We start from the raw sequence: 21,718 nt of genomic DNA on the forward strand, positions 1-21,718 counted from the left end.
GTACATGTATATGGATACACCTGCGTACATGTTATATGCGTATATGTACACATCTATCTTTAGTAGTACAAAAAGGAAAAATGGCATTATTTTTAAAACTATATAATTGATTCCACATCCTAAGGGATAAAAGAGGTAAAACTTTTTCATAGTGAGATAATTCTTTTAAGTGAGTAGGGTCTAGTCAGGTAACAGATATCTAAGTACATCTTTATATATAAACAGAATCATACTTTCTTATTGATCTTTATTTTTTCTTTAACTTAAAGTAGCCCTTCGGTCACAGCACATCACCATTATTTTTTCATCATATTTATCCCTACCTAATATTTCTCATATAAATTTTTTGATTTCCCTAACAATAGTGGTATCTTTTTTCCACTTTTTTTTTTTTAGTGGATGTACTGGGGATTGAACCCAGGACCTCCTGCATGCTAAGCATGTGCTCTACCACTGAGCTACTGGGAATTGAACCCAGGACCTCATGCATGCTAAGCACGTGCTCTACCACAGAGCTATACTCATCCCCTTTTTTCTGCTTTTTAAAATAAAACTTTCAATTTTTTATATTAAATTTGTTTTAATTTTTAAATTGTGGTTAAAACACACACAACACAAAATTTACCATCTTAACCATTCTTAAGCTTGCAGTTCAGCAAAGTATATTCACATTGTTGTGCAGCAGATTTCCAGAATTTTTTTTCCCAGAACTTTTTTATCTTGCAAAACTGAAACTCTGTACCCATTAAACAACTTTCCATTTTCCCCTACGCCCATCCCTGGTACCATTCTACTTTCTGTTTTTATGAATTTGCAGCCGTCTTATCTTTCTTAACTCAACTTGTATTCCCCAGCACCTACTATAATCATGCTTCACAAAGATTTGTTGAGTAAATGAATGAATCTGTATGTGCAATCTACAAAAAGAAACAAACAAAAAGAGGTCACAGCATCATTTGTTCTAAGAAATCAATAACCCCCAAATAGCTAAAATTTATTGAACATGTACTGGGTATCAGGCACTTTACATTAATTCTGAACTTGTCCCCTACAGTCAGTTCCCAGCACAGCAGCCAAAGTGATCCTTGTAATATGTCAAATGATGTCACACCTCTGCTCAAAACTCTGCAGTGCTCCCTGTTGCACTAAGAGTTGGGGTTTTCACAGTGGACTATAAAGCCTTCTCCTACCTGGGCCTCTTCTCTTATATTTTTCTGCTTTCCATCTCTGTCCCCTTACTCCAACCCCACTGGATTCTTTGCAGTTTCTCAAACATTCCAGCAACACTCACCTCTGGGCTATTGCACTTGCTGTTCTTTCTACTTGGAACATTCTTGTCCTAATACCTACATTGCTCATGTCCTAACTTCCATCAGATCTTTGCTCAAACACACCTTACTAGAGGTCTATGAGTTTGTTAAAACTCGTTGACATATACACTTAAATGGATGCACTATTAATGTATGTAAATTATACTTCAATAAAGGGAATTTTTTTAACTAGCAATTTGCTTAAGGTATCAGCATTTGTAAAGTAGTAAAGCTATAATTCAAACCAGGTGTGTCCGATTCCAAAGTCTATCATCTTTTTATGAAGCTATGCCACCTCCCCTGATCTCTGCCCTACCTCGTTTCCACAACTGGCCCCGCTGAGTTCTTCACACGAAGGCTCGGTCTCACTTGTTTCCAGATTTATACCTGCCTGACATAAGCGGCACATCTCTGGTTCTGTCTCTCCCACACTTTTAAGTCTTAGGAACATTAATCAAGTAGATGTTGGAATATATTTGTCTCCCTCTGTGAGGCATGGTATAACACAAAAAAACCCACAGTCATTACCTCTCAGAGGCTCAGATTCCAAATCTAAAATAGACATTTGACAACTACTCAATGATATTTCACTGGTATGATGGTCCAGATTTATTTGTCAACTTGGCTAGTCTGTACCTAGTTATTCAGTCCAGCACTAATCTAGGTGTTGCTGTGAATATAGTTTGTAGATGTGATAAACACTGGCAATCAGTTGACTCTAAGGAGCGGAGGTTATACTCCATCACCTGGGGAAGCCTGATCCAATCAGTTGAAAGTCCTAGGAACAGAACTGAGGTTTCCCTAAAGAAAAAGAAATTCTGCCTGTGGACTGAAGTGTCAACTCCTTTCTGAGAGTTTCCAGCCTACCCTTCCTCATGGCCTGTCCTGCAGATTCCAGACTTGCCTACCTAGCCCCCAACAATTACATAAACCAATTTCTTGCAATAAATCTCTTTCTCTTTGCGTGTGTGTTTGTTATGTGAAAAGCACGCAGGAGTGCTAAAAGAGTGTGAATTCTTCCAACTATTAGTGTCCTAATGATGACCCCTGGAGCTAATTCATCCCTAGGTATTCATGTTGTTAGCTGACTTAGGGTGTCTATGGGAATGAGCCCTGAATGATTATGTTTATTCTTTTTTTTTTTTTTTTTTTTTTTTGGCGGGGTGGGGAGGTCACTAGGTTTATGTATTTATTTTCAGTAGGGGCACTGGGGATCGAACCCAGAGCCCTGAATGATTATGGATATGTTACTGTCTCTTCCCTCTCATGTCTATGATGAAGTGGACTTTGTGTTGATCTCCATACCTAAATTATACTAGACTTAAGCCCTTCCCTACCCTTCTAACTCGTGCCACTCCTTTCCCTTTTCATCTGAGTCCTGTGCAGTGAGTACCACCCAAATTTCCTACTACTGTGCCCATCCTGCTTTGTTGGAAGCTCCATGGTCACCATTTCTGGAATGGAAATGATTGTGTCCTTTGGACATTTCATAAGTAGCTGGCTGGGCTTCTGGAGTCAACCTTTGCAGCCAGGTCCATCTTGCTATCCAACTGTCATGGGCAGATCCTAAACCTTTCCTACCTTACCAACTCCATGCAGCCACCGGAGAGCATCAAGCCTCCAAGTCTCATGGCATAAATTATAAAAGATGGTTAGAAAGACCTTTTCCAATTAACCATGAATGGCTGAGCCATAGAGAATATGAGCTTTTCCAAAAGCAAGTAGGACCCAATTTTCCAAAGCTGAGACTGAAAAAATTGTCTTTGTGTGTGTACATGCCTAACTTTGTGACTTTGATTGTTTTCAGAAATTAAATTATTTTCCAACTAGCTATTTTGGTGTATTATCTGTAGTTCTTAACCTTTCTGTTCATACAGTTAATTTCACATCTATGCTAAATTCTGTGAACTTAAATAGCCATGAGACAGGGGAGTGAAACCATGGGTAATGATTAGTCAACTTTATTCACCTGCCTTCACTAATCAAGGTCGTTTTAAGACTTGCATGTCTTCTAAGAGACCCGTAGCCTAAACCATAAGATGTGTGCTGGAGTTGTTTTCCAGGAACTAGAAGTCAGCTGTGTCAAGTTTGAGCTGAGCTGGTTAAGACTGGACAGGACCGCTAGCTTTCCAACTGGATCTTGCCTGCCGAGATTTTGGCACTCCTGGCCAAATCGTGGGTTGGAGGCCAACCTGGGGGGATTTTGGCAGACACTATAAAAGGTTACAGCTGCTAAGGTACCTCATACCTGGGTTAGAGACCCTGAGCTCTGGTTTTTGGTCTCGTTTATCTATGTCCCTCTATGTCTGACTGTCTTAATTGTTAAGAATTTGCTATTGGAGATTGAACTTCTTGGTGCCCGGAGAAAGGATCTGTAGAGAGATTTTTGTTGCTTCACCTACTTGGAAGCAAAGCCTCTTCAAAATGACAATGTTAATTCTGTCTTGTAGTCCTCTATGCTGCATTCTCCAAAATTTGGTGACTTTCAGTTACGAATCCATGGAAAACAAAAAGATTTTATTTTTTGTAACACTGCATGGACAAAATATCCTTGAGACTCTGGAGCAAAATGGCCTGAAAACGGATCCTTAAATTACAATACAATTTTGCAACTAGATTTATTCTGTTAACTGGAAGGAAAATGGGATGAAATACTTTATGTACGGTCTTTTATGTTACTGTTACTGTGCAAAGAAGATGTAAGGTTATGGTCCAACAGGAAGGAAGGTAAAGAAACCGGTTTTGCTTGATTCTGATGAAAAGGAGTATGACTTTGCTGTTGATTCAAACACTGACTGCTCCTCCTCCACCCCCTTCCGATGGTGCTGCTGCTCCTTTTGCTGAATCACAGCCTCAGGCTCAGACCCCACCTCGGGAAATGAGAACTAGGAATGGTCTTACCTTCTCGTACCCACCAGGTATGGGGAGAATAGGGAGCTAACCAAACTCATGTGGGACAGTATCCATTAAGGCAAGTCCCCACTGTGAGTGTGGATGCTGAGACTCAGCAGCCAACAGGATTGATCTGGGTCCACTCCCCTTTTACAAGCTCAGATTGTAGTTAATTGAATAATATGCCAGCTTATAGAGATGACCCAAAGAGAATAGAAAATCTTTTTTTATCGATTTTTGCAACACACAACCAACCTGGGCAGATTTTCAGAATTTATTAAATACCTTCCACACTGCAGAGGAAGGTAGAACGTTGCTGGATAAAGCCGGGGAGGAGACAGGTCAGCTACACACAGGAACCCCCGGCAACCCCATAGGAGCTGCAGCAGCACAGCTATACCACCAGCTGAGCCGAATCGGGATGTGAATGCTGGGGAGAGGCCAAAACTTGAGCATTATCAAGACTGCATTCTTGCGGGACTGCAAGAGGGGTGCCAGAACAAAGACGCCTTAATCAAGTTCAGGAGGTGTGGCGGAAACCCAGCAAGGATCCTTCAGAATTTCTAGAAAGGGTCCTTAAAGCTTACAGGCAATATACAGATATAGAGCCTGAGGCCCCAGAGAATTTAAAGTCGGTTAATATGACTTTTATTGGTCAGAGAGCCCCAGTGTACAAAAGAAACTGCTGAAGGTGGAAGGGCCTTAGGGATGCCTGTGTCACAACGTGTTGAAATTGCCTTCCAAGTTCTGAATGGCAGGGACCAGGTGCAGGAGAAAAGGGAACAATGGAGAATAAACAACAGGCCACCCCGCTGGCAGCTGCCTTAACACAGGGAGGAGTTGAACCAAGTCGAGGACACCCACAAGGGGCTCAGCAAAAGGTAGGAAGCCCCCAGTCTATTTCTAAGAACCCCAAGAGCTGTAACCACTTAGAAGCCAGACTATTTCAGGTGGGCGGAAACAGCTGACACGTCTGGAGTACAAGTCTGCCCGGGTTACCCCGCAATCTCCCCTTATCGTTCAGGTACCTGGTACATTCGGGAGAAATAGGGGTCACATATAAATAAACCTAATTGGATTGAGGGAAAAATAAAGAGGATTAACTCAATTCCTATTCATGTGGATTAACGTCACTTATATCTTCCAATGTAGGCCAGGTCGTGTGTGAGAGAATATGGATTGAGATGAATATAAGTTTTCTGTGGTCTAAAGTCTATAGATGGTTTTTGGATGAGTTAGATCTTCTTACTCATGATAGAAATAGATACCTCTATGTGGAAAACAACTGCTTTTTTTTTAATTGTGGTAAAATAGGGGAGTGGGTATAGCTCAGTGGTACAGCACATGCTTAGCATGTGTGACGTCCAAGGTTCAAGCCCCAGTACCTTCTTGAAAATAAATAAATAATAAATAATTTACTAAATAAATAGTAACAATAAATAATGTTTTAACTGTGGTAAAATAATACATAGCATAAACGTTACCATTTTAACATTTTTACGTGTACAGTTCAGTGGTGTTTCGTACATTCATACTGCGGGGAAACCATCACTGTGCCCGTCACAAAACAACTCCCCATCCTGCTCTCCCCCCGCCCCTAGCTGCCACCACCCTGCTTTCTAAGAATTTAACCTCTCTCGATAGGTCATGTACGTGGAATCAAACAGTATGTATTTCTTAGTGTCTGGCTTATTTTACTTAGCATAATGTATTCAGATTTCATCCATGTTATAGCATGATCAGAATTGCCTTCCTTTTTGGACTGATATATATATGTATATATATATATATATCATACACACACACCACATTTTGTTTATCCATTCCTTTTGTCAATGGACATTTGGGTTGTTTCCACGTTTTGCCTGTTGTGAATAATACTGCTATGAACAGTAGTGTGTAAATATTTGCTCAAGTTCCGGCTTTCAGTTCTTTGGGGTATTTGTCCAGAAGGGGGATTGCTTGATCATGTGGTAATTTTATGTTTAATTTTCTGAGAAACCGCCATATTGTTTTCCACAGCAGCTTTCCCACCAGTAATGCAGAAGGGTTCCAGTTTCTCCACTTCCTCACCAACACTTGCTGTTTTCGGTTTGTTTGTTTTTTCGTAATAGCCATCCTAGCAGGTATGAAGTGATATCTCACTGTGGGCTTAGTTTGCATCTTCCTAATGATCAGTGATGTTGAGCCCCTTTCCATGCACTTACTGTCCATTGGTATATAGCTTCTTTGGAAAAATCTCAATTCAGGTCCATGGCCCATTTTTAAATTGGATTGTTTGGGGTTTTTGTTGTTGAGTTGTAAGAATTCTTTATGTATTCTGGATATTAATTCCTTATCAGATACAAGATTTGCAAATATTTTCTCCTGAAAAACAATTGTTTAAGTTGGCATGCTTTAATTTTTTTCCAGTCAGAACACATGTATTTTATGACTAATTAAGGAACACATGCTCACGGCATAGTTCCAAAAAATAAATAAATAAAAGGAATAAAAAAGTAAAAATGACTTGAAACCCCACAACTCAGGGGTAAAAACATTATTTTGCTATGTATCCTTCTAGGCTTTTTCCTATGCATGTGGAAAAATTTTTACAACCCAGACTGTTTAACTTTTCCTTTTTTTTGCAACACGCTGTTTGTTTGTTTGTTTGTTTGTTTCAGGGGGAGGTAATTAGGTTTATTTACTGATTTTTTTAATGGAGGTACTGGGGATTGAACCCAGGACCTCTTGCATGCCAGGTAATCTACCAATGAGCTATAACCTCCCCCTTACAACTTTTTTTTAACAATAAACACAGGTATACATGATTGTTCTAATGCACCACAAAGTACTCCACTGAATAGCTATATCATAATGTATTTAATTAGTCCACTAGTGATAAAAGATTTAGGTGGTTCCTAACTCATCCTTGTTGTAAACAATGTTTCCTGAAGGCCCTTTATGTATATCTTATATATTTGTCCAATTCATTCACTTGGGAAAAATTCCCAGAAGTTGAATTTCTGGGCCAAAGGATATGCATATTTAAAATTTTGATAACTTGCATATTGGAAATTACCTTCCAGAAAGGCTGAAGCAATTGTCATCCTTACTGTGTATGGACTGCCCATTGTCCCACACCTTTGCCAACTTGGCATGCTTTCAACAATGGTAAAAATAGGTTTTTGTTTCCTTTTCTCCTATGAATCCTGCCAAAGTGCATGATGTGAAACTAAATGAGAGGAATATAAAGTTGACAGATGGGAAGTATTTTGGTCACTGTAATATTTTATCTAAGGGGCACCATTTTCCCCTCAAAGCACATGTGATAGATAAGGCCTCTCCATTTTTTTTTTTTGGTACAAGTTCTACGAAGTAATTTCCTAAATGGATTAATTCCTTAGAGAGAGAATGTCTCTAAGGATGTAGAAAGTATTCAAACCAAATGTGCTTTGGCTTGATAGAGGATATACATTTTTCTTTTGATATAACAGTATCCATCTTTCTTTCAAAGAAGCAAACTATTTTCGCCCTATACTAAGCAAAGTGTTACACCACAGCCTATTCTGAATGCACTCATGTATTTGTCTGAAGTTCTCACAGAGGAATTTTTTCCCTAACCTTGTTTTATGTTTTTTTAATTTTTAAATTAAGGTGTAATTTACACTCAATATGAATAAATTCTTTTTCTCTTTAAAATCTGCAAATAACTGCAACTTTTTAAGTTGGTCCTTTCACCACAAATTAAAGAAAAAAATATATTTAAACATACTCTCTTTGAAAAGTACAAAGAGAAAGAAAAAAGTTTTCTTTTTAAATTCAACTCTTTCACACTCCAGCCTCTCCTCCTTGCTCACTCTCTCCTTGGGGAATAAACATCTTCTTTGGTAAGATTGAGGGAAGGAATTATTAATGTGTCACTTATTCCTTCCTTCCTTCAGAGTGGCCTGTCCATGAAGACTTACCTTGTGATAACCTTACTAGAGTAAGCCCCGTCCTGCAGGAAGGCCTGGTTGATTTTTTTTTTTAAGCATTTTTTTTTTCATTGAGTTACAGTCATTTTACAAGATTGTGTCAAATTCCAGTGTAGAGCATAATTTTTCAGTTAGACATGAACATACATACATTCATTGTCACATTCTTTTTCACTGTGAGCCACCACGAGAGCCCGTATATATTTCCCTGTGCTACACAGTACAATCATGTTTATCTATTCTACATTTTGAAATCCCAGTCTGTCCCTTCCCACCCCCCGTCCCCCTGGCAACCACAAGTTTGTATTCTCTGTCTATGAGTCTGTTTCTGTTTTGTATTTATGGTTTTTTTTTTTTAGATTCTGCATATAAGTGATCTCATATGGTATTTTTCTTTCTCTTTCTGGCTTACTGAAGTTGATATTTTAATTCAGCAACATGAGTATTAGTGAGCCTGCTTGACCAGAGATCTATGTCACGTTCTCCAACCAGCATTGTTAGTAATGAAGGTTTTTTAAAAATTATTTTTATTGTGCATATAACATAAAATTTATCATCTTAACCATTTCCAAGTGTACAATTTAGTAGTTTTAACTGAATTCACATTATTGTGCAATCAATCTCCAGAACTTTTTTTGTCTTGCAAAACTGCCATTAGTCAACAACCCCCTCCATTTCCCCCTTCTCCCAGCACCTGGCAATTACCATTATACTTTCTCTTTCTGTTAACTGGCTTACTCTAGATAGCTCATATGAGTGGAATCATACAGTATTTGTTCTTTTATGATTGGCTTATTTCACTCAGCCTAATATCCTCAAGGTTTATCCATGCTGTAGCATGGGTTAACATTTCCTTCCTTTTTAAGGCTAGATAATATTCCAATCTATGTATATACCACATTTTCTTTATCCATTTATCCTTCAATTAAGATGACATTTTGAATTCTTACCTGCCTGACTGGGGCTTCCATTTCTACTTCTCAATTGATTCAAAACTGAGAGTGGGAAGAAGTGGTATAATGAATTTTCATCCCTTCGAGATCCATCAGACTGGATAAGAGAGTGTTGTGGCAGACAGCTACTGTTTTGTCTGGCCAGTGCCAAATAAAACACAAATATGAACTGAGGTAAGGAGAGACTTCATTCAAAAGGATTCTTGCAACAAGGGGTGGAGGACTGTTGCAACAGGGAGAGTGATTTATGATCATAGGCCATAAGATCTGCAAGCATCTCAGAGAGCACACAGATGGGTCCTTTTATAGGGAGGAGTAAAAAAGGATGGAATGAACCAGGTGGGGGGATTGGCGTGGTAGGTGGAGTTATCAGGCAGCTGATCAGGGAATGCTTCCCTTAGAGGAAAGCTGATTGTCAGAAGGGCCAGTTACGGGAGCGTAGGGGTATAGATCAGTGGTAGAGTGCATGATTAGCATGTGTAAGGTCCTGGGTTCAATGCCCATTACATCAATTAGAAAAAAAGGGTGGGGGCAGTTATGGAGGAGTTATTCCTTGTTCTCATGCTCAAAGGTAGGCCACGGTCAGGGGAAAGAGAGAAGCCCGACTAAAGCTTATTCAAGTCGACTTAGTGAGCATTTTGATCAGTGGAACCAATGGTTCAGCTCGTCATTTTGAGAAAAAGAATGGGAATTTAGAGAATCTATGTCTGGCCTCATCATAGGTAGAAAAGGAGGTCATTCGGAGTCTTCTCTAAGTCATAAGGGTAAGCGTTTTTGCAGTGAGCCATTTCCTGGAACACAAAGGGTGAGTGAGTATGTGTATGAGGGGGTTGTGTTTCAGAAGCACAGGGCTCAGGGGATTTCAACACTGCCTCCAATACCGTTTGCCACTCCAGGTGGTGACAGAACGCCCTTTGTGGAGAATCCACTTCTTCACTTGGTTTGGGTGAGATCCATCCACTTTCTTCCGTATATGGATGGGTATGTGGCTCAGGCCTTGCCCATGCTCTGCCAATTCAAATATCTTATTTTCTAGCCACTATCACTGATCCAGGGTACATGATCCAAGCAGGACCAATAGGTCTCCTAGATTTGATCACATGGATCCTGGGAGAGAGAACCCTGACATTGTGAAAGCCCCTGGACCCAGCCTCATTCCACCTCTAGACATCCCAGTTATGTGAGCCAATAAAACCCCCTTTTGCTCAACTATGTGGTGTATATTTTTTCCCAAAATAACTGTATTGTAGCCCCTGGCAGGGCTTAGTTGTCTTGGAATGGTTGAAGGGTCCTGGATACCTCTTATTATGGAAGACTCCCAGGGTCCTGTTTAATTCCAAGAGTAGTAATGCTGCCTACAGAATTCTGGCTACATTTCAAGCTTGAGTAATTCCATCTGCCCTCCCTGAAAATTTTTACTGCTAGAATATTCAATATTCTTAACTTCCTTTATGAGACTTCTAAACATAATGGAATCCTCTCCATCATTTTTCACTATTCAAAGACAAGTCTTACATTTGGGGGGAAAAAATAATATCCCAACTCAAATTTTTAAAAAAGAAATCCTGGTCTTTAAGAAGAAAGGAGCTACAAAGCCCTAAATGTTAAATTGGTTTTCAAATTCTATTTAATAAGTTATGTGGGCAATAGATTAACATAAGGAATGGAAGGAACTGTTTCTACAAGTATTCAAGGAGAGTGTGCAGCCAGGCGTCACAGAAGAAATACAGCGTGCTATTAATATGAATCATGAAGCTTTTGCTTACATTTGACATTTTCCTAAACTTCAATAGACATTTTCATTTAATGACTAGATTCTTCTGATAAATAAAGTCATGAAATGGAACATGAAAAGGATTTTTAAAGGTTTTAATAATTAAAGAAAAAATAAGAAGTAGCAGCTAATCTTTATAAGTAAATGTGAAAAAAGTAGATAATTCAACAAACATTTCTGGAGTGTCTATTATGTGCCAGGCACCGGGTTATAGCAGTGAAGAACAGACAAAAATCTCTACCCTCACGGAGCTTCTAGTGGAAAAATGCACCAATAAAATAAAAATGACAAATCTCCAATGATAAACTGTGTTCCTAGGGGAGAAGAAACTCTGACCCCGCTCTTGCTTTGCCACTTTCTGCCTATTGGAAAGTGTCCTACACTGAAATGCTACAGTGGACATCTCGAGTGATTTTTGGTTTCTCCTTAAAATTTTTCTGTATTTTCCAAATGCTCTACAATGAAGCTCTGTTTAATTAAAAAAAAAAAAAAAAGTTTCAATCCCCAGTACCTCCATTAAAAAAAAAAAAAAAAACACTTAAGAAAAAAAAAACCTGACAAATTAGATGTTCAAAGTATTAAATCTCGGGAGTGGCGGGGGGGGGCTGACCTAAACACTTCCTGTTGACATCTTACTGCCTCTCCTGAACTGAAAAAAGAGCCTTTTTAAGTTTTTTGGGGAGGGGAGGTAATTAGGTTACTTACTTATTTGTGGAGGAGGTGGAGGGGATTGAACCCCAGACCTCATGCATGTTAAGCATGTACTGTATCGCTTGAGCTATACCCTGCCGAAAAGGAGTCTTTTTAAAAAGTAGCCCATGTTGCTTTCACTTTGGGTGACCCTCCCCTTCCCTCCTCTTGTTTTTGAGCTCATCTGATATCTTCTAAAGCTGCTTCTTTTACAGTTTCACGCACCTTTTACAATTCACTTGTAAATATTCCGGATGCCTAGAGCTCTGTCTCTTCCTTGCTTCTTTCCCTTTCTTTTCACCACCTAGTTCTTCTGTCCGTCTCCCTACAAACCTCACCATTGTTCTGCCTCTGTGGACCAGGTAAACCTTATTTACTCAATATTGCCCTTGTCACTTCCATTTCTAGCTGCCACTTTTCCGCAAACTGAATTCTCTCTCCTGGTTACCATGGTGTTCGCTAATAAAATGACAGTCTGAGTTCCATCTCACTTATATTTCTTAAAGTTGCTTAATACATTTGTAAAAGAAACCTTTTTGCCCCTATGGCCTGAAACATTTCATTACAGTTTTTGAGGCTGTAGGGTCAAGATAGAAAATTCTGTTTTTATTTTATGATTTGTTTAATCAAAATTTTCTTCTTGCAATCAATATTTGCTTCAAACTTTTCTCTTTCTTTAAAGAAATTCTTAGTATTTTCCCTATTGCTTTTTTTTTTAAATTGACTCAATATGGGAGTTGCATCGAATTTTATCAATGCAAAGGTAGAAGTCACTTGACATTTGGGTGAGATTTTTTAAAATTATTTTATCTACTTTTTTCAAATTGGTTACATATATTTGCTATGCTTTTTTAAAACTTTAAAAAATGTTATTAATGCACATACAGTAAAATATGCTAGTCTATAGCATAAAACTCAATTCTTTTTTACATATGTATATATCCATTGAATATGTATATTTTACATTGGTACATACTCATTTGTCATATACCACCCACCTCAAGATACAGAAGCGTCCTACAACCCCCTAATTTTCCCTTCCCAGTCAGTATGCTCCCACCTGACCCTCCTGGCTCTCCCTGCCCGACCCTTGCCTGAGGTGATTCACTGTTCTGACTTCTACCACAGTTGATTAATTTTGCCTGTTTCTGAACCTGAAATAACTAGAATCATCTAGTATTTACTCCTTTGCATTGGATCTTTTATCTTTTCACTGATGGATTATATCATAGTTTGTTTCTTTGTTTTTATTGCTATGTGGTATTCCATCAAATAAATATACTTCAATTTATATATTCTTTCTCCCACTGATGGACTTTTGGGTTGTTTTCAGTTTTGTCTATTATGAGAAAAGCTGCCACAAGTATTCTTGCATACATTTTTTGGTGGACATATGCATTCATTCCTTCTGGGTATATTACCAGGGGTCAGAATTCCTGGATCCCGCTGGAACCCAGAGTGGACATATCTTTAGCTTTAATCAAATTGTTGGTATGTTTACACAGCGCAAAATGTCAAAGGCACAAAAGAGAATCCAGTGCAAAGTGTCTCTCCTATCCCCACATCTCAGTGTCACAGTTCTCCTTTCCAGAGGCAACCAATACGACCAGTTTCTTGTGTATTCTTCCAGAAACAAAGTCTGTATGTGAAAGCATATGTATGAATAGTCTGTTTTACACCAAAGCCACAACACCATACAAACTCTTTTATCAACAACTGTGAATTCATTAACCCCAGGTAGAAGCACCAAGCTATTCCAGAGAGAGGCAATAATTTGTGCAGAGTGAACTGTACAGCTGCAGCTAGGTCTTTCAGGCGGTTTGATGTGACTGGAGTGAAGTCAGTGAGTGTACAGGGGCTGGCCTGAGAGGGTGCTGAAATGATAGCCAAAGGCCAGATCCTGAAGGGATGTGCAAGCTGTCCTAGGAAGTTTGGGTGCTATCCTGAAGAAAATAAGGAACCATTTAATTATACTGAGTCAGGGTGGATGGGGGACGGGGGAATGGCAGGACTGAGTTTGTATTTAAAATATCATCATAAAGGATTAAAAGGAGGAGGAGGAGGATGAGAATGATGGCTGAGAAACTATTAGCCAAATAGCAAATGATGATGCAGCAGTATGATCTTGGTGGAGAAAACACATTGGGACTTGATGACTTCTAAATGCAGGCAGCGAAGAAGAGTTAAGAGGTATGGGTGTGCAGAGTGTATAACTGTTTTGGAAAGGGAAAGATAAGGAATTTAGTGCAGACATTTTGTGTGTGACTCCTGAATGTAATTTTAAGATAGGCCAACTCCACGTTTTCTGAGGTAATGAAAAACCATGTTGATACAGTTAATTAAAATTGATTTGGATAATTCCTAAACCTTCTCTTTATTGTTCACTGATAACCTGGGAGTAGGCTGCTCTCCTGGGAGCCCTGATACAGCCAGTCCTGATCCACCCACACTTTCACAGCAGTGCTCTTAGGAAAATTACACACAGAGACAGGCAGTATATTGTCTAGTTTGAGACTCACATCTTTTTCTCTCAGCAGAATTAAGAAGGAGATTAATAGTCAAAATAGAAACAGCAAGATGCAGCTGTAAAAGAGTGAAAAATAATTTGAAGCACAGATAATTGATCTTTGAATAATTATATTTTTAGAAAAATAGAAACTTGTTTATTTTTGAAATATAATTTTACTTTAAAAATGGGAAAATTAAGGGATCAGAGAGAATTATTTATAACCCTGTCACTCCAATGCAACCACTATAAACATCTTAGAATACTATACTTTCTCCATTTATTTCCCAGCCCCTTTTGAAAAAGGAGCTATGAGAACATGGCTATAAACCATAGTGTAATCATTAATGGAATAAAATATATCATGGTATCCTAGAGGCATGAGAAAATTTTTCAATGGCTTTAGAGGAACATTGACTATAAAGCAAATTATCATTGTCCTCTCCTTACCGTGGTATAAACCGTTAAGGAAATAGAACAAAATGTGGGCATATGTTCTAGGTACCTTATAAACAGGAAGTAGCTTAGACTCTGAGAGAGTCTGGCTCATTAGCACTGAAATGGAACCTACAACTATTCTTTTAAATTGCTAAGAATTTTTTTTTTTCACTTACATAGGTGCTGTGGCATTGCAGCATGAAAAGAGCATCGGGCTTGGAATGTGGTTGTAGCTTTGGCATTAACTGTGTGGTCTTGGGTTCACTTTAACCTCTGTACTAAATTAACTCAGATTCTGCCTCGTGCCTGTCAGTGAATGCTCCGCTGTCACCCCGTTTGGCCATCCCTGCTCTGTTCCCACCCCTGGAACTGGGGGTGTGACCAGCCCTCTCCAAACCGGAAGATCATGAGTCAGGGGGAGCACCAGAGAAAATCCCATGGGACGGGTTGTTATGAGAAGGGGAAATGGACTCTGGGCAGGCAAAAACACTAGATGTTTATCATATCCAACTGTGATCTTAGTGTCTTTATCTGAAAAATGATGGGTTTGGTGTAAAAAGTTCTTTCCCTTAGTCCATCTAGATCAGTTTCCACAGGATTGAAAATACAGTGTTGTCAGAGTCACAGTATGAGGAAACCTGTGTTCTTCTCTTTTACTTCTAAGGTGTGATATATCCACTCCTTTTGACTTGTGGGCAATTTCATGTGTTCAGACCAGGAGTTTTACAGCAGGTTCCTGAGTGACTTTCCTGTTTTTGTGAGCTGTCTGTGTATACTTCCTGCAGAGAGACTGTTTTATTATTAGCAACGTATGCCCTGAAACAACATACTTCTTTGACCCCGATACTGTTTTTATCTTTGGAAAGGCTATGGTGTGTTACTGAGTGTTAAGAATAGTTTCCTCTTCAGTGTGCAGTTGCCAAACTGAACTAATTTCTACTCAAACGCCCTCAAATGACTCCCTCAAATTCAAGTTTTTCACTGCATGTCTGTTTCTTCTACAGCTCTAGGGGAGGGAGTAGTGTCAAAGGAACGCACAAACACACTTTGAACATAATTTTGCCCCAACAACTGTTTTCCTTCCAATCTCTACCTGAACAATTATTTTTGATGGGACTGACTTGAGCAGGATAATCCTAGCAGGACACTTACACTATATAATTACACAGAGACAACGTCTAATAATGCTTCCTGCTCTGTAATTCCAACAGCAAATTTGTCTATATATTATCTTCATTAGCAAACTGGAATAATATTAATAGTGGCTCTCTATCTCAGAAGTTGGTTGGGTTGATTAAAATGAGATGAATGCACGTGAAATACTTGGCACAATGTCTAGCACAGATGAAGTGATCATAAATGTTAGCTGTTATGATTATCTGTGTCCTGAGGACCAAGAAGGGTGGAACACATACAGGGTGCAATATAGTGCTTGGCACATAGAAAACATTTAGAAATAGTTTCTGCTGCTGCTACTAAAGAAAAAACTTGTGGTTGTTTTTTAAGGAATAATACTATTTCCAAAATCAGTAGCTAGCAATGTTTACCTTATTCATGAATGAAAGAATACCAGTTTTACTGCTATTTATTAGTTTAACCCTATATTAAATATAACATGATGAAAAGCACAGCCTAGCTCTGTCACCAGCTATTCCATCTTGGGAAATTCTTAATCCATTTCCTTATCTTTAAAAGGGCTATAATAATGCTTATCTTACATACGTCACATGACTTTAATAAAAGATCATATGAAATTGGGTTAGTTAAAGAACTCTGCATAAGGTCAAAAGAATAGCAATATAAAATAATAATTTCTTGATTTCTTGTGTATCTACTAAATGCCAAGCCAATGTTAAGGGCTTTATTTACATTAATTACCTCATTTAATCCTCATAACAACCCCATGTTTCTTTAAAAAAAATTTAATTGAAGTGTAGTTGATTTTCAACATTAGTTTCAAGTGTACAGCAAAGCGATTCAGTTATACAGATACATTCTTTTTTCTTTTCAGATGCTGAACCTCATATTTGATATCTGTTCTACAAATGAGGATACTAATTTACAAACAGGATACAAACTAACGTCTGTTCAGACTCCACACTACTCTTAACCTCTCTACAAATGCAAGGTGTTATTATTATTATTGTATGGTAATAAAATAAATGGGTTTTACGATATGGTGGTTAGAAAGAACATGCAGGTGATTGTTTTAAATTGTCATTTACCTACACATTTTACACACACATTTCTGATATTTTTAAGGGAACAGTGCTAAATAAAAAATTTAGCATGTGCATTAAAAATGATTATTTTCTGGGAAGACGTCCATGGGTTCCTTTTCCAAATAGGAGCCAGGCCAACCAGTGCCTCTTTCTGTTCTAGAAGCCATCCACTTGATGGACATAGGCCTTCGCAAGGAAAACAGAGAAGTCCTTTCTTCCAAAGAGATTACAACTCTTATTTGGGTTGGATAAAACGGGATCTGGAACAGCTGCTCACTCCTCAAAGACCATTTGAACTTGATGAGAAGAGAGGAGCACAGTCAAGTGTGGGACGATTATAGCTGAGAAGACGATTCCGTTATTAGATTCAATGTCTTTTAATTTTCAATACATTCCATGGTCCCAGCCCAAAAGAACTGTTTTTCTTTAGACTCTAATTCTTATAAATAAATCTTTCCAAAGGGCTAATGGCTGCGCTCTTGTGTTGCTAGACCCTGCGAGTCTCTGAAAGGAGATGCTGAGATACCTGGGGTCTCTGTGGGAGCTGGGCTTTGCTTCTCACCTTGGCTGAATTGTGAACAACAAAATGGGCTCACATGTAATAAGTCTACTACATTTTAGCTGTCAATCTATAATCACCCACCAGAAAACCGGAACTGTTGGTCCTTAGCGAGGGAGAACTAATGTCATGCTGGAGCCAGCTGGAGAGAGCCAACTGTTAAATTTTCAGGATTTTGAGTGCTGATTTTTAAAACCTGGTAGCCTAAAGTCAGCCGTGATGAGAGTATTTACGCCCCAGAAATTGGCAAATGCTGCGCATCAGCCCCCTACACCCGGCTTCCACCCCGAGAGCTGGCTTACCATCACAGTCTGGATCGAGCCATCCTGCCTGTTTCTCCGGTGAGATGTCAAGAAAAGCACCCCAGGCCTGATGCTCTGTTGCCTTATCAGCACCCTGCTTCTCACCGTCCCTAGAAAGTCACCGACCCAGGCAAGTGTGAAACTCCGAATACCGATACTTAGTGCTCAGCTTCCATTTCTGACGGGCAGAAGTTGACGTGAAAGTGTCAGCTGCCGCTTGGCAGTGAAGGGTTGACGTGGAGCCCGAAATATCCTGAGGTCTGTGGGAAGGGAGTGATTCGTTCTCCTGGTCAGCAAAGTCAGGGGACAGTCACCCCTCAAAACACTACGGGATTTTCCTCCCAATATTATTCACCACAATGAATATGTTTAAAGATTATATTATAATCAGATGGGAGAAATGAGATCTCATACAGCTGAAATACCTGAGAACAATTCTCCACAGGACTGGGTCACTCATTAATCTGCTAATACTGCCTTATGTAAACCCTGCCTTCTCTGTACGTCAGCCAGGCCGGAGCTGTTCTCACCTGTACATTTCATGTTCCAGGGAATATTCTAAGGACTATGTCCATTTATTTTGTTTGTTTTCTGCGGAGTTACCAGGCCTCTATTTAATTCACCTGAGGCCTAACATGGTGTCTGACTCAAGCCCGCGAATTCTTATGTTTCCTAGTCTCTGTGACTTAAGGGGTAGAAATGAAATTAAGAGAGTTCTAGTGAGCTCTCCCCCAAACGCGGAACCCTTAACCTGTTTTCAAGGAGCCTCAGAAAAAGGAAGCTACATCAGGCACCTTTATGAAATGGGTGGACTTGGAGTTCAGCAGCTTTTAAAATTAACATTTAAAATGGAAATTAATGATCGTGGCTCATATTACAATCACCTAAAGGGCTTTAAAAAAAATCTCAATGCTCAGGTTCTGACCAATAAAATGAGAATTTGGGGTGTGGCACCCAGACATCTGATAGTTTTTAAAGCTCCCAAGATGATTCTGTGTGCATTCAGGTTTCAGTACCATTGACTTAAAGCGAAGAGATTAGTTTTCTGCCAGAAGAGATTTATTCTGTTTAGTCACCTTCCTAATATATTAGAAATCTTTATTTCCTTAGTGTCTGCTCACCCAGTTGTTGGGTTTCAGGCTTTAAATAGACAATGAATCATGCATTAAAGACAATGATCTGCAATAGGCCAGCTTCTTCACATAGCACAGCTGTGAGTGTCACATTCTCACTCAAAAAGTTTCTTTGCTGATAAGATTTGGTATTGCTGAAGGTACAGGGGAAAAAAAAAGCATTCAAACACCTTCTTTGAGAGCATAAACTGATATAATTTTTCAGAGGACAATTTGAAAGTTTATATCAAATTTTAACATGTGCATGTTCAGCAATTTCAATATTAGGAATTTAGCCTAAAGAAATAATTGGACAAGTGCAGAAAGATGATTGTACAAAGATATTTATTGCAACATTGGTTATGTTAATGTGCATTTTCTAGACTTCTTTCATTTTAGTGCATCCAAGCTTTGAAATGCTGAAGGCTGTACAGAAGTCTTCACAGCATGTAGTGACATGCAGTAGTGCTGGTGACACATTACTCAGTGAAAAAAATAGGTGGCCAAAAAGCAGGCATAGTATAATTCCACTTAAGTTTAAAAATAAATCTATATTTTTATTAATTTTAAAGGGTTGGAAGCTAATACCCAAACTATTAACAGTGATATTTTCTGAGAAGTAAAATTATGTTATGGTGAGAGGGAGGAGAACTTTTACCTTATTCTTTCTATACGTCTGCATTGTTTGAATTTTTTTAAATGCACACGAGACTATTATAACTTAATTTAAACACATGTTAAATCATTTTTGACTCACCACGTTCTACAAAATAAAGTCTAAACTCCCTAGCTTTATACTTAAAGCATTCAACAATTTGTCCCCAAACTATTTTTGCCAGGCTTTAAGAAATATTTGAAGATAGAATTGAGTTTCACCTTCACTCTCCTACTTATGACTCACTTGAGTTCAACTGTTCTCACCAAATTTCATGCTTTCAACTTCTGGAAGTGCCTTTTTCCTTGGGATGCTCTTTGTTTCTCTCTCTCCATTCACTAACATCCAACCAAGCTGTGAAGCTCAGATCAATACAGCTCCCCCTCCTGAATTCCTGTATTATGTAATATCTGATACTCAAGAAGGGATCATTATCAAGTGAAGGAATGAAACTTCACAGTCAAGTTCAAGTTTCTGTCAAGTTGAATTTTCTTATTTGTAAAATGGAGACATACTACCCACCATATTGGGTCATTGTGAGGATTGTGAAAAACACTTAGCATAACATCAGAACATAGTCATTCATAGTTCAAAAAGCTGGTATCGTGATTATCTTTTATTCATATTTTGACATCTTACCTCCCTCCCCGTCTAATCCTGGATAGCAGAAATTACACACCGTATATTCCTGCGTCCTTCTCTGGAGTCTGTGCAGTAGAGCTCTCTATATGATACTTCATATTTGTTGGGGGCTTTGTGTGTGTGTGTGTGTGTGTGTGTGTGTGCATGTGTGTGTGTTTAAAAGAAGTGTTGTGTTTGGACGAGGGAGGAAGAACATGCAAGGTGGTAGGACAGTACATGCAAGGACATGGTTACAGGATATTGCAGTGTGTCCAAGAGCCATTCAGTTGGCTGTAATGTAGGGTGTGCAGAAGGAAGAGATGGGCAGAGAAAGGGACGGTTGGCCAGAGCTGATCACAGAGTGGCGTGCACCCAGGTCTTAAAGCTCAGCCTTTAATGTTTATTGTTAATGGTGACAATGAAGATTATGAAATACACATACCACAACTTTCAAAGGAATAGCAAATCACTTAGTTTGGAAAATACTATGACTTCATGTTACCAAGAATAACATATTAACATGGAATTATAATTGTGAAACATTGCTGACATGAAATATACAAAATAACAACAGGTTCTTTCTTCAGTGAAATCACAGAAAATAGGATAGGTCATTCCTTGAATTCTATTTTCACAAACATAGTCAATACTTACAAGATGCTAGACAATAAGAGTGAATTATTTACAGAAAACAGCAGATGAATTTGGTTTAATAGCTTGTTGGCAGATAACATGTCATGCTTCTACCAAAGTCTCCAGGTGTCCTAGAATTTTGACATAATGGGACTTTCTATGCTGTCATAGAAGTAGAATACTCTACTGCAAAGACATAGCAAGAATGACCAAGTCTCGTTATGTTTGGTTCCTCACATTGTTCCAGTTTCAAATCACTGCTAGATGACAGCTTTCAGATCTCCATTGAGGTACTGGCAGCCTGATTGGAACAGTTTCTGTTCGCACTTAATCCCACTGGACAGATACGATCTTTGTGGCCCGGCACAGCGCCATTGAAACAACTGGAGTCACCTGATACAGCCCATTTCCCCAGAACAAATAAAGTCAGACTGTTATTCTGTCTTTGGAGGCCTAAAACGTATTTTGCTGAGCATGGCTTCTTATTTGGTTTATGTGTCTGCTCACTACTTTAGGGTTAAACACACTTTGTCCCTCAGCAGTATGTAACTCTCATTGTGTCCAAAAATGAAAAAAGTCAAAGTCATTAAAAAAGACACAGTGGGGAGAGTATATAGCTCAGTTGTAAAGTGCATGCTTAGCATGCATGAGGTCCTGGGTTCGGTCCCCAGAACCTCCATTAAATAAATAAATAAACCTAATTACCTCCCCCTCAAAACAAACAAAAGACACATAGATGCCTTAAGCATTTTGTTTAAACTTAAAACTTATGTGTGTAACTAGTTCAGCAATCTTTTGATGGAGGGTCAAAGCCTTCGTATTTCATGTTATTTGTTTCTTTAATCAATTATTCATTTCTTTAAAGAGCGAGGCACTCCAACCAACCAACCAATCAACCAAAAAACAGCCAGCATATATGATATGAGATCATTTATGCATTTATTTATTAAAAATGTATAAAGATATTAGGAAAAATGGTGGAGTTAGGGAACTTGATAATAGGCAGCTGAAAAAAAAGCAGGTTGCAGAATAACATGTTAGTTATAGTCCTATTCCAGTAAAAGCCAATGACCCATCCCCCCTCCCCCTGCTAAT

At 38.8% G+C, this 21,718-nt stretch overlaps 1 long non-coding RNA gene across 1 annotated transcript in view; it reads right to left on the bottom strand.

Annotated features, from left to right (window-relative positions):
- The window catches only part of LOC116661344, a 43,446-nt gene extending 25,681 nt beyond the window's left edge, over positions 1–17,765 (bottom strand). The window contains exon 1 of the long non-coding RNA XR_004317226.1: positions 17,603–17,765. This is a non-coding gene — a long non-coding RNA (uncharacterized LOC116661344). The remainder of the gene's footprint in view (positions 1–17,602) is intronic.
- Between the last annotated feature and the right edge of the window lie 3,953 nt (positions 17,766–21,718).

The sequence above is a fragment of the Camelus ferus genome, chromosome 3 (genome assembly GCF_009834535.1).
Source record: "Camelus ferus isolate YT-003-E chromosome 3, BCGSAC_Cfer_1.0, whole genome shotgun sequence".
Classification (NCBI taxonomy): domain Eukaryota; kingdom Metazoa; phylum Chordata; class Mammalia; order Artiodactyla; family Camelidae; genus Camelus; species Camelus ferus.